The sequence below is a fragment of the Lathamus discolor genome, chromosome 4 (genome assembly GCF_037157495.1).
Source record: "Lathamus discolor isolate bLatDis1 chromosome 4, bLatDis1.hap1, whole genome shotgun sequence".
In the NCBI taxonomy this organism is placed as follows: domain Eukaryota; kingdom Metazoa; phylum Chordata; class Aves; order Psittaciformes; family Psittacidae; genus Lathamus; species Lathamus discolor.
In genome coordinates, this window is record NC_088887.1 from 104,624,004 (window position 1) to 104,637,918 (window position 13,915).

Consider the following 13,915-nt stretch of genomic DNA (forward strand, 5'->3'; position numbering starts at 1 on the left):
CGCAGACTCACTTTGGGTTAAACCAACAAAAGAGTCAGTCCTTCAAGTGAAGAAGAGGAAAGCATATAGTCTCCTTCATTGTAGCAATGAAGCATATTTTCTTCTTGTAGCATTTCATTGTTGTTTGAAAACATCTTTCTCAAGTCAGATGTTGGATACCATGCTTTACTTTGAGCATCTGAAAGTCTTTTTAAACATAGTGAAACAGTTTTAGGTTGAAGTTGCAGGAAGGTGATCAGTAAGTGTCTCTGAAGTGGTTAGGATCTGACTTCTTGTTTTAAAAGCACTGACTTCTCATGTGTTACAAACACTTGGAATGACGAAATTACCGGCGATGTTTTGTCTGAATTCATGACACAAATGCCAAGCTTGCGGAGATTGAAAATGACTCAAATGGAACCATTCAGCTTTGTCCTTAGGTACTGAAAATCTTGTGGAGTTTTTTTTTTTTCTCACGCATTTTTCCTAGCATGATGTTTGAAAACAAAACCACAGCGTGGCCTTTTTGTGCTAGGAAGTCTTTGTTGCTTTTGCCAAGAGAGTTGGAGGACAAGGCCGATGTGGCATCATAGGCTTTTGGTACACAAAAATACATCTAATAAGGATCATCTTAGGAAGCAGTAGAGTAGTGTAAATGGAATGAAATCTCACTGACTCAAACTTTCCAGAAAAATCCTTTCTGTTCCCTTATTCTCAGTCTTTTAATTCCTAAAACCCAGTAAAGGCATCTGTCTTGGCTGCGTTGGCTGTAAACGACAGTCTCACGTGTCCGGGTAGCTTCCCAGCACTGACATACGTAATCAAGATCCTTACAGCAAGTCTCACTTCACAGAAAATTACTTTGGGAGAATCCATCATTATCTGTGCCCAAAGCTGCCTAATGTACTGCCAGTTTGTGTTTTTGTTGTGTGATTTCTCCCTCTGTAAATCATGCTGAGAGATCTGGAGGACCATGGTGATAGAAATATGATTACTAAATTACTAAAGATTCTTGTGCATGTGTGTGATGAAAGAAAACAGGTTTGTCGATAGCATAACTTACCAAAAAAAGCAAATGTTTATTCTTTGGGTTTCTGAAAGGTCAGGGAGACAACGTTTTCATACCTCAGGCATGCTGAACTTGTCTCAAAAGGAGTCTTTGCAGATTTGAAAAAAGGAATTTTATGCTGTGAAATAGTCACAAACCAGACATCTTTGCTTTCTCATGAGCCAGTGTGAAGATGGGCGACTCACACACTGACCGGCACCACTAACACTGAGAATTCGTGCCCATTCCCCTAAGTGCTTGTTCAAAATAAACCTCTGATGTCTTGATTATGGCCTGTTAAGCTCCAGAGCAGTTCCTCAGATAAATTGTCAGCATGTAAGCATTTTTTTCTGCTGATGTTTCAGGCAGGGCTGTGCAGAAGAACTTTGCCTTTTCCTGTTGCTTAGAGACAATCTTCTCCTCTGATAAGAAGTACCTTTCTTTATTTTGATGGATCCTGCCTTAAAATCTCTGGGAAATGCATGATACTTTGCAAGGGGTGAGGTAAGCATTCTGGTGTTGTTTGGAGTTTGTTTCGTTGCAGGAGGCCAGAGGCCTTAGGTATATGGATGTGCTGTGGAAACTTATTTTTTGGTAGAAATGAAAGAGGAGTTGCTGGGACACTCGTTTCCTCCCAAGCTCCAGGCTGCACTACTATAGCTGGTAAAAAACTTGCACAAAAAGCTGCTTTGTGGAGAGCTCTGCTTGTCTGTTTTCATAATCTTTGCATATAAATGTAGGAGCTGAGTTGCCATAGGGTGTTTAAGGCCTGGCATGCTTCACTCAACACACTTTCTATGAAGAGGCTTTTGGATGTTGGGAGTGTTCTGGCCATACTTAAGACATCTCTGCATTTAGATGCTACTTCTTATTTCTGACCTGGAAATGTATTTTGGTCAGACCTTGAAAAGATTAATATTTGAAGCATGTCAACTTTGAGATGCCGTATATCCTACTGCATTTACCTTGATATATTCTATGTAGTCTCAGATCCCGCCTGCTCATAAACAGGGTGTTTGGGAATACAGTAGTCTTGTCAGATTAACTACCCAAAATGCTTAAGACCTGCCATAGAGATATGATAGTGGAAAATCTATACCTATGGCTACAGCACAGTTAGTGTGTTAAGTACTGAGACATGGAAGAAATTTCACTCTGGCTGGCGTTCCTACTTGATTTCATAAACTTCAGCAGTCCGGCCAGAGCAGTATTTGGAAAGAGGCCCTTGAAGTTTTAGGCAGTACAGGATGCGTTCTTGGCCATTTACTGTTCCCCAGTCCAACAGTAAGCTAGCACTTGGCTGGGTATTTGGGGAATGCTGTTTCCATAGGTACTAGTACTTGAAGCCATCAAGTGTTCCGCAGGTCTTTCACAAGAGAAGTAATTACATCCAGTTGGCGGAAATTACTCCCACTGTTTAATTTGGGAGCCGTATTCTTTGCTTCTGGTCTTGTGTTGTTGCGCAGCAAATAGCTGCTGCATTTTCTGTCCAGGGTGGCAGCACATCTCCCTGACGCATGCATGGGCAATGATAGCGATGGCGACAGTGTCCCTCAGGATGACATTTCAAGTTTGCTTGTGACTGAGGTAATTTTAAACAGTGCAGGCATAAAGCATCGGAAATCCAACTTTTCTTCGCATCTTGCTGCCTTGCAGGAGGCATGCCGAGCCAGCCCCTGGGTTCATTGAGTCTTGAGGCAAATGCTGATGCTGAACTTTTTGCTCTTGCTCTGTCCTTTTGAAGCCTTTTATGTACAGAAGGAAATTAGCAATCCAGATGATTATTGTCTGTTAGTGGTGGTTTTAATTACTGATTTTCCAGACACCCAGTTAACTTTTTGCTGAAAACAGTTTGGTTTTTTTCCTTCTTTCCTTGAAGCAAGCCAATGATTCACATTTTAATATAAACTTTCTTAAAAGTTTGTATTTTAATTCCTGAGCTCTTTGAAGCATTTGAAAAAACTGATAAAATACCATGCCTTTGCCATGCACAAACTGAACCTCATGTTAAACAAGCCTCCTGTCACTGAAGTGCAGTAAGTGCCATTTTCAGGCCTCTGGAGATGCTTTGTCCCATAGGATGGCCTTAGTGGGAACTTATGGCCATGCTCTCCCAGGTCTCAGCCTGCAGAAGCAGAGAGGCAAGGAGGAGATGCTGCTGAATCAACCAGGGCACCACTGGGGGAAGTTAAAAATACTGAGCACCAGAGCTTGCTGCAGTGTTGGGAATCAGGATCGGATTTATCACCTGGCTTGATCAAACCAAAGCGAACCTCATTGGGCTGGGCTCTGGGAGCCCCTGCTTTGCAGTAAGGCAAGAGGGTAGATCAGCAGTCTTTCAGCATCATGATGAGTAAAGCAGAGAGGCATTGCTTAACTTTCATAAGTGAGACTCAAGCTGTAGAGTTTAGAGTTGGAAAACATTTATATTGGCAATTAAAGACAACACATGTGACACAGAGATACACCATGTAAACTCCAGAGATTTTCCAACAGGAGAAAGATTGAAAAAAGCTAAATGAGTACCAAGTATAAATGAGAGAGGTTTTCCTGAAGAATAAGTTAGGTAATAAATATTTTGATCCTTCAAAGAATGTGTTTCGTATTAAAATACAAATGTGTATGGCTTTCTCATAAGGTGGAGATAGTACAACTGTCCTACTTTACATAACCACTGCAATAGTAAATGAATGAGAAATAGTTCACGGTCTGCTTGGGAAATGGTAATCTTAGGGAAGAGCATCTACCGCATGAAAACTGCCCAGGAAAGAATCTCCACTCAACATGTTATCATTGCAGTTATCTGCTTTAGATCAGAAGTTTTCAAATCACTTTTTTATTTTGATTTTGCATTGAAATACCCATTTTGCTGCAGAGTTTCAAATAGTAATGACCTGAATATTATTTTCCCTTTCCCCTTGTCTTTTTTGCTGAAAGCATATCTGCAATAAGCAGCAATTTATATTCCCTCATCTCTATATCTTTTCAAGATCTCATAATCTTCAGGAAAAAATATGAGTGTGTTTTTAGGGGGAAACCTGAAGACAGGGTTTGCCTGTTCTTGTAGCACAAAATAGAACCTTTGCTTTGCGTTATCCTCTAGAATCTGCCAGGTTAGTGCAGGACATGCAGTAATAAAATGGGATGAAAGGGAATCAGCAAGTGGTGGGGCACTTGGCTCCATGTACCCTTCCTTTGCAGGCTGTTTGGCTTGCAGCCATACAGTGGTTATCAGTGCTGTGGTAGCATGATTAGTGGATAGCAGCAGGAAATGCTGGCATAATCTGAAAGGCAGGCAGTTGGGAGTGATGGAGGAGATCAAAGGCTTGAATGTGTTTGCAGACTGGAGAATAATTGCAAGTTGCTCCTGAAACATGGCCTGGCCATTGGCTTTATCCGGCAGTGTATTTCCACACCAGAAGTGAGTATGTGGCCCCATAGGGCCCCATCTGCAATGCTGCACTTCGTTCTCGTTCCTCGTGATCCAGCCCCCACTCAACTTGCATCAGTGGATTCAGAGAAGCTGTTAGAGGGGAAATGGCTTGTTTTATCAAAGGAGACTGAAACAGGGCTGTGTTTAATCTCCAAGGCAAGGCTGTTGTCATTGCATGCAACTGGACAGGGAAAAAGCCTTTGAGCTGTAGGGCCATGTAGCCCAGCAGTGAAGAAGTTTCAGCGGAAAACGGAGGTCCCGACCATCAGAGGAGGAAGGCTGCAAAGCAGTGGTGGGGAAGAGATGAAGAGAGACATGAGTGCTCATCTTTAGAGATGAGTATCTTTATCTTGCTCATCTTTACAGCAGTGTCCTTGTACCTGTTTTTTTTCTCAAGAAGCTCAAGGCATTTCCGAATCTATGTAGCAGCTCGTGCATGCTGTCTTAGCAAAGCAATATCTGACATCAGGAAGGAATAATGTGTTCTTGAGTATCTTTGAGTGTTACGGTGCGAAATACAAGGGCTTTAATGATCCTATTTACTGCATTATAAGCAAATACACTACTGCAGACAGAGTGCCTTTAAACAACTTTTCCCCTGACAGCCTCATGGTAGGAGGCTCAACATATTAATTTATCCAACTTCCAGAAAGACTCCAGGGACAAGCAGGCATTGCCATCCTGGTTGCATGGAGAAGGCCAAGCTTGTCTATTTACAAGTAGCTGGGGAACAATGGCAAGTAATTTATTCTTCCTTCTTCCTCCCTGGTGCAGTTTTGGGGAACTAAAGCTATTTCTGAACTTGGAGTTTGAGCAAGGTCAGAAAAACAAGGGGACTGCTGGACTCGAGACTTCCTGATGTTCTGATTGTGATTTTATGATGTGATTTTATGATCCAGCTTTTTTAAGGACAAGGCAGGGCAGACTTTCACCAGAACTTTCACATGGAGCTCTGTGGTGGCTCCCTCTGCCATACTTTCGTCACAGGGTCTGTGAGTACTGAAGGTCCTTGGATGGAGTCCTAGCTCCTTGCAAAGCAACACTTTACATCAAGGTGAAAGGTCTTATTCTGACACAAGTTCACCCACCAAAATGTTTGCTCATGTTTCTTCTGTTGGTTCCCCAGCTGTCAGCAGAGGGAGAGGCTACAGGTCAGAAAGCCCAAGTGAAGATCTGTGTGGTACCCAAAGCTCATCTGTGAATGATCTGTGGTACCCAGCAGAGCATTCTTGGCTGTTGAACTTCTGGGCAAGAGGGTAATTCTCCCAATTCAATCAGTAGGTCTCCAAGTCTTTCACTTTATATGACATTTTCTAATATCTATTTAAATGGTAATGGGACTAATTAGAAATCTGACCTGTGGAGCCACGATTTGGGAAGAAGTGTCTGATTTTTTAATGGTATCCAGTCTCAGCAGATCTCACAACTGTCTCCAAGTGAGGGCTACGGCATCTGCCCAACAGTGGCAGAAGAAACTAGTCTAATGTCCTTCATCCCTGGGATGACATCTGTACTACCAAACAAGGAAGGATCAGGGATTCCACGGACAGGGAGCATAGACTGACTCATGTTCACAGTGCTTAGGAGAAGGTTGGTAAGAGTGGTCCAAAACAGAGCCAGAGAGAGAACCAGCAGGGCCGATGATCTGACTCCCAGGACCTGAGCTCGTTCAATGGCTGTCTTGTGTTCAGCTGTATTGGGCTATTTTAGGGCTGTGTCCACAGTTAGCAAAAAGTGTGGCCCAAAAGGAGAAGATTTGCAGAGAGAAACAATCCTGATAAACCAATATCTATGCTACCACATTTTGCTGCTTTATTGTGGATTTACTCTTATTTGGAGCCTGTAAACTGAACGCTCATTAGTGGTGTGAGCAGATCTTCCCATTCGTCCCCAAAGAACTCAGTGCGCTGTCTGGACCTAAAGCACATGGAGGATGATGTAGAGAAAATACATTTCTTTTCACCTGCAGCAGTCTTTTTATCTTATTATTCAGGTGATGATCAACATTCTCAGGGCAGAGAAAGAGCAAATCTTGCCCTGTGTGCCGTGAACATTACTCCAGGCAGTAGACAAAATGCTCCATCCAGCACATGTCACACTGTGGTATTGAGCCTTTAATTTCCTTTTACAGCCTTTGCTAAAGATTCGAAATTCTGTTATTACTCAAATGGTTATGTACTACTGATTGGTCTCATTTATGGATTTTCAAGTACATTTTAAAGGTCAAGCAAGTAATTTTAATCAGTCGTGTTTTTTGACAGCTGATAATTATTGAATGTGCCGCAGCACCTGGAAAGCAGACTTAATGTAACATTTGCTGTTACATATTTGGATTGGGCACACGGATGGTGCTCCTCCCCTGCTTGTTTCACTCTCTATCATCAAGTTACTGGCACTGATCAGCCAGTGCATCCACAGGAGAGAACTGTCGTTGCAGCACTTCAAATCTGAGTCACAGCTGCTTGGACAGGGGCCCAGGACCCATGTCTTACAGCTGCTGGTTAAGAGAGTAGTAACTGCATCAGAGCGGTGCTGCCCTTAGCTCAGACCATTCCTGACTACTTAATCCACACTGCTTTCTGCTAGGCTGCCTGGCTACTAACCATTTGGAAATTAGTCTGGCATAGTTGTTCTCAAATTCTTGTGCACAGGGCACTCATGGGGTGGTTGCGGAGAGCTGTCGAACTGCAAGCTAACAACTGACTGTCCTCACAATGCCTGCAGAACTGTAAGCAAAGAAAATGAGAATATTTTCTCATTTCAACAAAATGCAGTCACAGACTGAGAGCAAAGCTTGAACTCAGGTGCCGTAACATCAGCTTCTACCATATGAACTAAAGGGCTAATTGCATCGCTTATGGGAGCAGTTATACATACAGGGATGGGCAGCAAGGCTGACCAGCCCCAGCATGAAACAGATGAGATTCTTCAGCTTAGGGAAAAAAGAGAGTTAAATGGGATCTGACAGAAGCCCATGAAGTCATCTATCGTGTGGAAAAAATGAGCTTGGGAGAACTGTGGGACATGGAATGAAGTAGTTAGAGAGTTAGTGTAAGTAGACACAAGTGCTTTTTTTGGTGGCTTTCCACTAGGTTTTTGGAATGCATTAGGGCTGGGTGGAAGAAACTCAAAAAGGGATGAGATGCACTCATACAAGGCTGGTGATGCAGTAGTCCTGCTCCAGCAGCTGGCTGGGGAAGCCCCGGGGTCCCTGCTTGCTGGGAACCTAGTGGGACACCTTGGGAAAAGCTGCTTCCATGCATGTTGCTCTTGCACCCTTCCGGAGAGGCTGGTGGAGGTGAAACTCGGGGGGTCCTTCATCAAGCCTGTGGCAGCAGCTCAGCTGCTTTTCAGTGTGGGCAGTGGTCAGGGAACCCTCTGTACCACCAGGACAATATGAGCTGTTAGTGAGGAAGGAGCTGGTTTTAGCCCTGCCTACACTTTCAGCTGGAATTTGTGTCTGACAATAGAATAACCCGACAAGCCCAGGATTTTGCAGCCCATTCAGACTGCATCCAGATCTGCCCAGTCATTTTTAATTTCCACAGCACAGTTTCTTAAGAAGATCTGGAGGGTGGAGGATTAAAACAATTTACAGTTTACAGAAACGCGGCTCTGTTTTGCTCTGCTCATGGGAACAAAGTTCGTAGCGCTGGTTTTATGGTACCACCTTGCTTTTATACTCCATGCTTTGTTAAACATGATAATGAGTTCAGCGCTATGTAGTGCACTTAGTGCTGTGCAGAAAATAAAAGTATTTCCTGCCCACACTTCAAAAGAACTGCTGTGATGGTAAAGGCTCTTTCAAGCTTAGGGCTGCTAGCCTAAACACTCTGTATGCTGGGTTAGCCTGTCAAAAAGCTCTGTATTGCAAATGTACATTTATCTTTGTAAGAATGACAAGCTCCCGTAGAAAGCAAAACACTATATAAAGCAGTTCACGGAGGCAATGTGTTTTACCATATTCCCCTTCTGGAACAGAGTTTTGTATTACATTAATCAGCTTCTAAGCCCTGAAGGTCACAATTATGTGGCCACTATTTTTTCAGTATTAGTGATTTTAGTACATGATTAACTCTCATGTGTGCATCATTAAGATGAAGAATTGGTTTTGAAGTTTCAAATAGAGCAGCAGGTCTTAGCTGTAGTATTTGCCATACTTGCTCAGCCACTGTTAAAAGGGATGATTTATAGAAAATCCAGCTGTGAGTTTTCATTTCTTCAAGAGCAGGAGGCGGGACTAGAAACCAACCTAAAACCAAGCGGAGCATTGATCAGAGTAGAAATGATGTAGAGCACAGCTCCACAGACAACAGCTAAGCATCGTGGAAGTGTTAGCTGGCAGCGATAAGGAGGCAGAAGCAGCGCTCGGTGACAGAGGAGCCATCTGTCAGGAACTGGGAATCCGATTTCAGGAGGGCAGAAAATGAAGTACAGAAGAAAGTGATTTTGGTTCAGATGTACAGTGAAGCCCAAGGATATCTGTGGACAGTAAGTTTCTATACTGTAACAGGGATATTTAAATACAGCAGATAGTATACTGTTTGGAAGGGCTTTTCAGCTTTGAAAACAGGCATAAATAGCTCCTTTATAAAATAGCTTTTGCTTGAAGTTTTTTATTTATTTTTGGGATGTAAATAAGCTTATCTGTTTGGGGTGGTTTGTTTGAAAACTTGGAAACTAACTTTAAAACTGCTGGTGTCCGTCACTTCAGAGGGTGGTTTTGTTTAATAGGGTCATCTCCTGTGGAGGGTAAGATTTGTTCATAAACTTTCTGAAAAATATCTTAGAAGAAAAGACTGCTTTGGCCCCAGTTGCGAGGTGAAAAAGAGTAGGCAAGAATATTTTTTCTGGAAAGGGGAAAGGAGTTCCCACCCAAATAGATCTAAACTAACTGGAACTACAGTGTATAAACACCCGGGGGCTAGATCCTACCCTCACTTACACTGATGTAAGTCAGGTTTGAGTCTACTGCAGTTAATAAAATTACTCCTGATTTAATTAAGGGTAGAATTTGGTTGCACATTTCTTAATAATGAAAAAGCCCCATGGTTCTTTCCAAAGTGCGTTTTATGTTAACAGATTATTAAGGGCTTGCTTTAAAATATGTTAAAATTAATTGTAAACTCACATTATGTTTCATCTTTTGTCATGTATTTGTATCCTTCTTTGAAACTAGCACAAAAGGCTGCGTGAGATACTGTAAGCAATCCTATTATTTCTTATTAGCAGGTTCTCAGGTAAGGCTTGCACTGCTCATAATTTCACGCTTGTTTCAGTTCCGTGGCTTGTATTTGGGGTGATGTGCTTTAATAACAAAAAGGTTTGTGAAGCTCCAGCTGGGAGCTGTAGCAGAAAAGTGTCAAAGTTCTGTACAAGACCCCAGACTGTATTATTGGCAATGAAGCTGTTCTATTACAAAGTGTACCAAAAAAATTACTGTTGTCGCAGTGGTTTTAATGTATGAGTTAGAAGCAGAAGCATTGGCTGCTGACTGAGGAAAAAAAAACCTCAACAAAACCAGCAACCAAACCCCACTCACTATTATGGCCCAATATGGATGACAAAACACTGTAGCATGTGTGGGAAAATGGCTGCAGTCCAATGTCTGGAACCATTTATCTTCTGGTAGAGTCTGGAAGATGACTGTTTTATGTATTTTACAGAAATCCCTGCTGATTGATTTCATTTACTTAGGGGGAGGGGGCACGGTGACTGATGGCAGGGACAACTGGGGAAAACAAAGTGGATTCTTTGCGTTATCCCGACATCCTGTTCTGGTTGGAGTTGTTGGCACCTTTGTAGGGAACCAGAGTCTGCTGGACAGCCCAGTATGTCCTGCCGCTGCTTTTGCTACTACACACAGCCAGAAGTTTGCTGCTTCTTTCTGGGTCTCAGTGAGCTGAAAGACGCAGGTTCTGTTTTCACTAGCACCAGGCACATTTTGGAAATGATGATTTGCAAAGGTCTGAAGGGGAGTGGACAGAAATGGGTACAGGTCTCTGGAGCCTGCTGGTAATTTGGCCGACATTGGTAGGCACTGTTATTGAAGAGGGAGGAAAGAATGTGTGAAAGAGGAAAAGTCTGCTTTCAGTATGCAGGGCTTGCTGGAATAGCTCATCCCACTTTGGCACAAGAGGTCTGTACGCTAGAATGTTGATACAGTTTTCTTCTGACGTTTGTTGCTAAAATAGTCACAATTCCTAGTGTTTCTTTATTTGTAAGGAATAAAGAGCTTGTCAACCATAGTAGAGACAACAGAGATATACTGTACATCAGTGTCTTTCCTTTGCCTTAACTCTTATTTTTAAGTGTGTTCTGCTTGCTTGTCCATCAAGGTGTTTGCCTTCAAATCCATTAGTCTCACATCACTGCATGATAGTCACTTGTTATATACCAGGCATATCTACAGACATTTCCTTTCATGTTGCAGGGAATCAGTGCCAACATTTTCCATATGATGAAACAAGAGTGGAGAGATATGTTTCCTGTTCAGTACACTGCTACTGTGTTGAGGTTTAACAAAAAATGAGGAGAAAATGGATTTTTCACTTGACAATACTAGTTCATTTTGTACCCTTCAATCTCCTCACAGGGTCATTTACTAATGGTTACAATACTGTAATGGTCCAATACAATGGTCCAATGCAGGGTCATATAATAAACCAGGGGAAAGGTAAGAGTATTGTATCTCACCCGTCACATCCAGTTTCCCAGACATAACCACTTGGTATAATCAAGACATTCTTCATTGACAGAGTGGGAAAGAAAGAAAGATCAATCTTCTGCTTTAACCCAACTGCCAAGGAAGCTTCACAAATTTATCAAGTGTATTTATCAAATCAGTAGGAGCTCTTAAGCACTGTGCTTAAATAATACCACAAGAATAAACCCCACACCACCTTCCTTCTGAACAGCATCCTGTACTATTGCCCTGCAGTGTCATTCAGCCTGCTCAGGTCATTTGGCTTCACTGCTCATCATGCTGTCTTGATGCACACTCATTTTCTGTCTATCTGTAGAGGATGTGCTTATGGCTGGCTGTCAGACATCTCTTTGTTACGCATGTGTTGACCTCTGATTTGTAAGTTCATGGGAATTTAGGTTAATTGTAACCTTTTCTACTTTCTTAATTTTGGCTTCCTTTTCAGCCACCTTACATTTTGGTTATCCTCCCACAGAATGTTTTCTTGCTGAGACTCCCCCAGAGGATTATCTAATTTAGCTCTTTATGAATTGAATTTGAGTCTTTCCTGCTTTTTGGTACATCTAATTGAAGAGGGCAGTGGGTAGTGCTGTGGGTTTCAGGTGATGGTACCAGTTCTTTTCCTTGGGTATGCCACTGCGCTGTCCTAGGACACAGAGCAAATCTAGTGCCCTGGTGACTTTTATAGAAGATCTGCCTTTATAATGTGGTCCTTGAGGGAGACTGTCTTCCCCCTGAAGGGCTCTTAAGAACCCTGAGAGAGCTGTTAATGAAATAGTGCTGGTAAACAGACCCAGTGTAAGTCCAGTGTCTTACTTTAATCTTGCATTAGGCAGGAGGAAAAGAGTGGTCTAAGCTGATGCAAAATTGTTTTTTTGCCCAATGGGACTGCATTCTCCTGGTAGTTTGGAGTAGGTTTGGGGTCTACGAGCCCTCAACCTTTACTCTTCTGTAAGAATTAGTAGAATGGTGTGCTCAGGCTGCAGACATTTCGGTTACTGCCTGCACAGTCCCTACATTTCTATTAGTCACCTTTTAAGTCTCTTCATTACTTGGAAATATCCTTCATGTAACCACCACAAGTGTACCTTCCTGCATGCACTACTTCTTACAGGTAAGATATCGTAGAACATATTTTACACACATTGCACATTATCCCAGTTCTAATGAATTTTGTCCTTTTGTACTTTGTGATATAGTATATGGCAAGCATAGGCTGGGTGATAGAGCTACAGCTGCCTCTCGTTTTCTTATCAGATACTGTGAAAAACAGAAAATTAGATTAAAAAAAAAAGAAGAAGGGAGCTCTGTAGGCTGTGGAACATTATGAAACCTCCCACTGAATGTCTGCACAGGACATACAGCAACAGCAAAGCTGTTATGTACTAAATGAGTTTGGAGTAGGGGCCAACTGAATGCAATGCATAAGTGATTTACTTACTCATTTATAACCTTGACCTAGAATCATGAGTTTTTGCTGTCTCATAACAAAGATGACTTCATGTGACCCTTTAAAGCCTTCAGCATTAAGTGGCATTAAGTTGATGGCTACTTGTTTTGTACCTTCAGTGAAAAATTATGCATAAATCAAGTAAGCTTTGCTTGTAATGTACTCATAATCCTCACAAGCAAAACTCCCACCCAGATCTAGTGATCAAGCATGGTTTCTTGAACTCAGCAGAAAGGTCACTTCTTAAAAAATATGGGGATATAATAGTCAGGCCACCCAGGCAATTTTTTTTGGCTAGGACATTGCTTTAATTAAGTGATTGTAAATTGAAATAATAATAGGATGCTGATTTAAGCAGATAAAAGCCAGGGGAGCTACAGTAAGCTCAGTTTTCGTCCACCAAACACATCCAGACAAGCTGAGCTCACTTGCTCAACTTGGAGAGCATTTTTGCACAGAGGGACAGACAGGATGGGCTGAGGTTGAGTCCTGAATGTTCTGGGGTTTGCATACTTAAATCTAGCCCTTAGCGTTGTTTTGTTCTTTAATTACCTCTGGTTTGTTGATTTATTGATGCTTTTGAAGGCAAGGAGACTCAGTAAAACATAATCATCCTTTGTCACGTAAAAGCTCCTATTAAATCTGTGGACATTATAGACAAAAGGAAAGGATTGATTGAGGGGACTTTTGTGGAAATGGTCTTCCACCTACAGGTAAAAACATTGGTAGCTGTCTTTTAAAGGTGCAGTTGAGTTCCTGAATTACAAATGAGAAGGAAATTTGTGAGAAAACCCTGGATAGGGCTGTCTCGGTTCTTGAAATCTGCCAATACAGCCAACAATTTGGGCAGAAGGTGACTGGGAACCTGCAGAAGGGGCTGGTGGCTGTAGCATCTTCATGGAGCACTGGTGGGAGAAGTGAAGGCTGGATTTACGTATTCTGTATTAGATGGCCCTTCCATTTGGGTGTGGCTTTGGGCAAAAGGGAATAATATTTGCTTTAGCACTTTTTATGCAGGCTTTGAATGGGGGTGACAACCATGAATGGCAGACCTTTGGCAGCCATGAGCACTGATACATAGTTGGAAAGTCAACTGTACATCAGTCAACATAGTCAACAAAGTCAACACAATCCCATCTGGCTTAGCTTTGGGGAAATATTTGGAGCTTGCACTTACCCTCTGCTGCCTGTGCTCCTGGGGACCCCATACCTGCCCCCTAAACCCTCAGTCTAAAAAGCACCTCTTCATCTTCTTTTCCCTCACAGCAGAGCAGAGCATAGCATCCAGGCATTACTCCT

At 42.3% G+C, this 13,915-nt stretch overlaps 1 protein-coding gene across 6 annotated transcripts in view; it reads left to right on the forward strand.

Moving 5' to 3' along the window:
• Nucleotides 1-13,915, forward strand: part of STARD13 (StAR related lipid transfer domain containing 13) — a 321,431-nt gene that overhangs the window by 232,136 nt on the left and 75,380 nt on the right. The window contains exon 1 of one of the 6 annotated variants that reach the window (XM_065678404.1): nucleotides 8,940-8,951. The exons of the other annotated variants lie outside the window; for them this stretch is intronic. The gene's annotated coding sequence lies outside the window, so the exon portion shown is untranslated. Of the gene's footprint in view, nucleotides 1-8,939; nucleotides 8,952-13,915 lie in introns of those variants that run through there. 6 annotated transcript variants of the gene reach the window in all.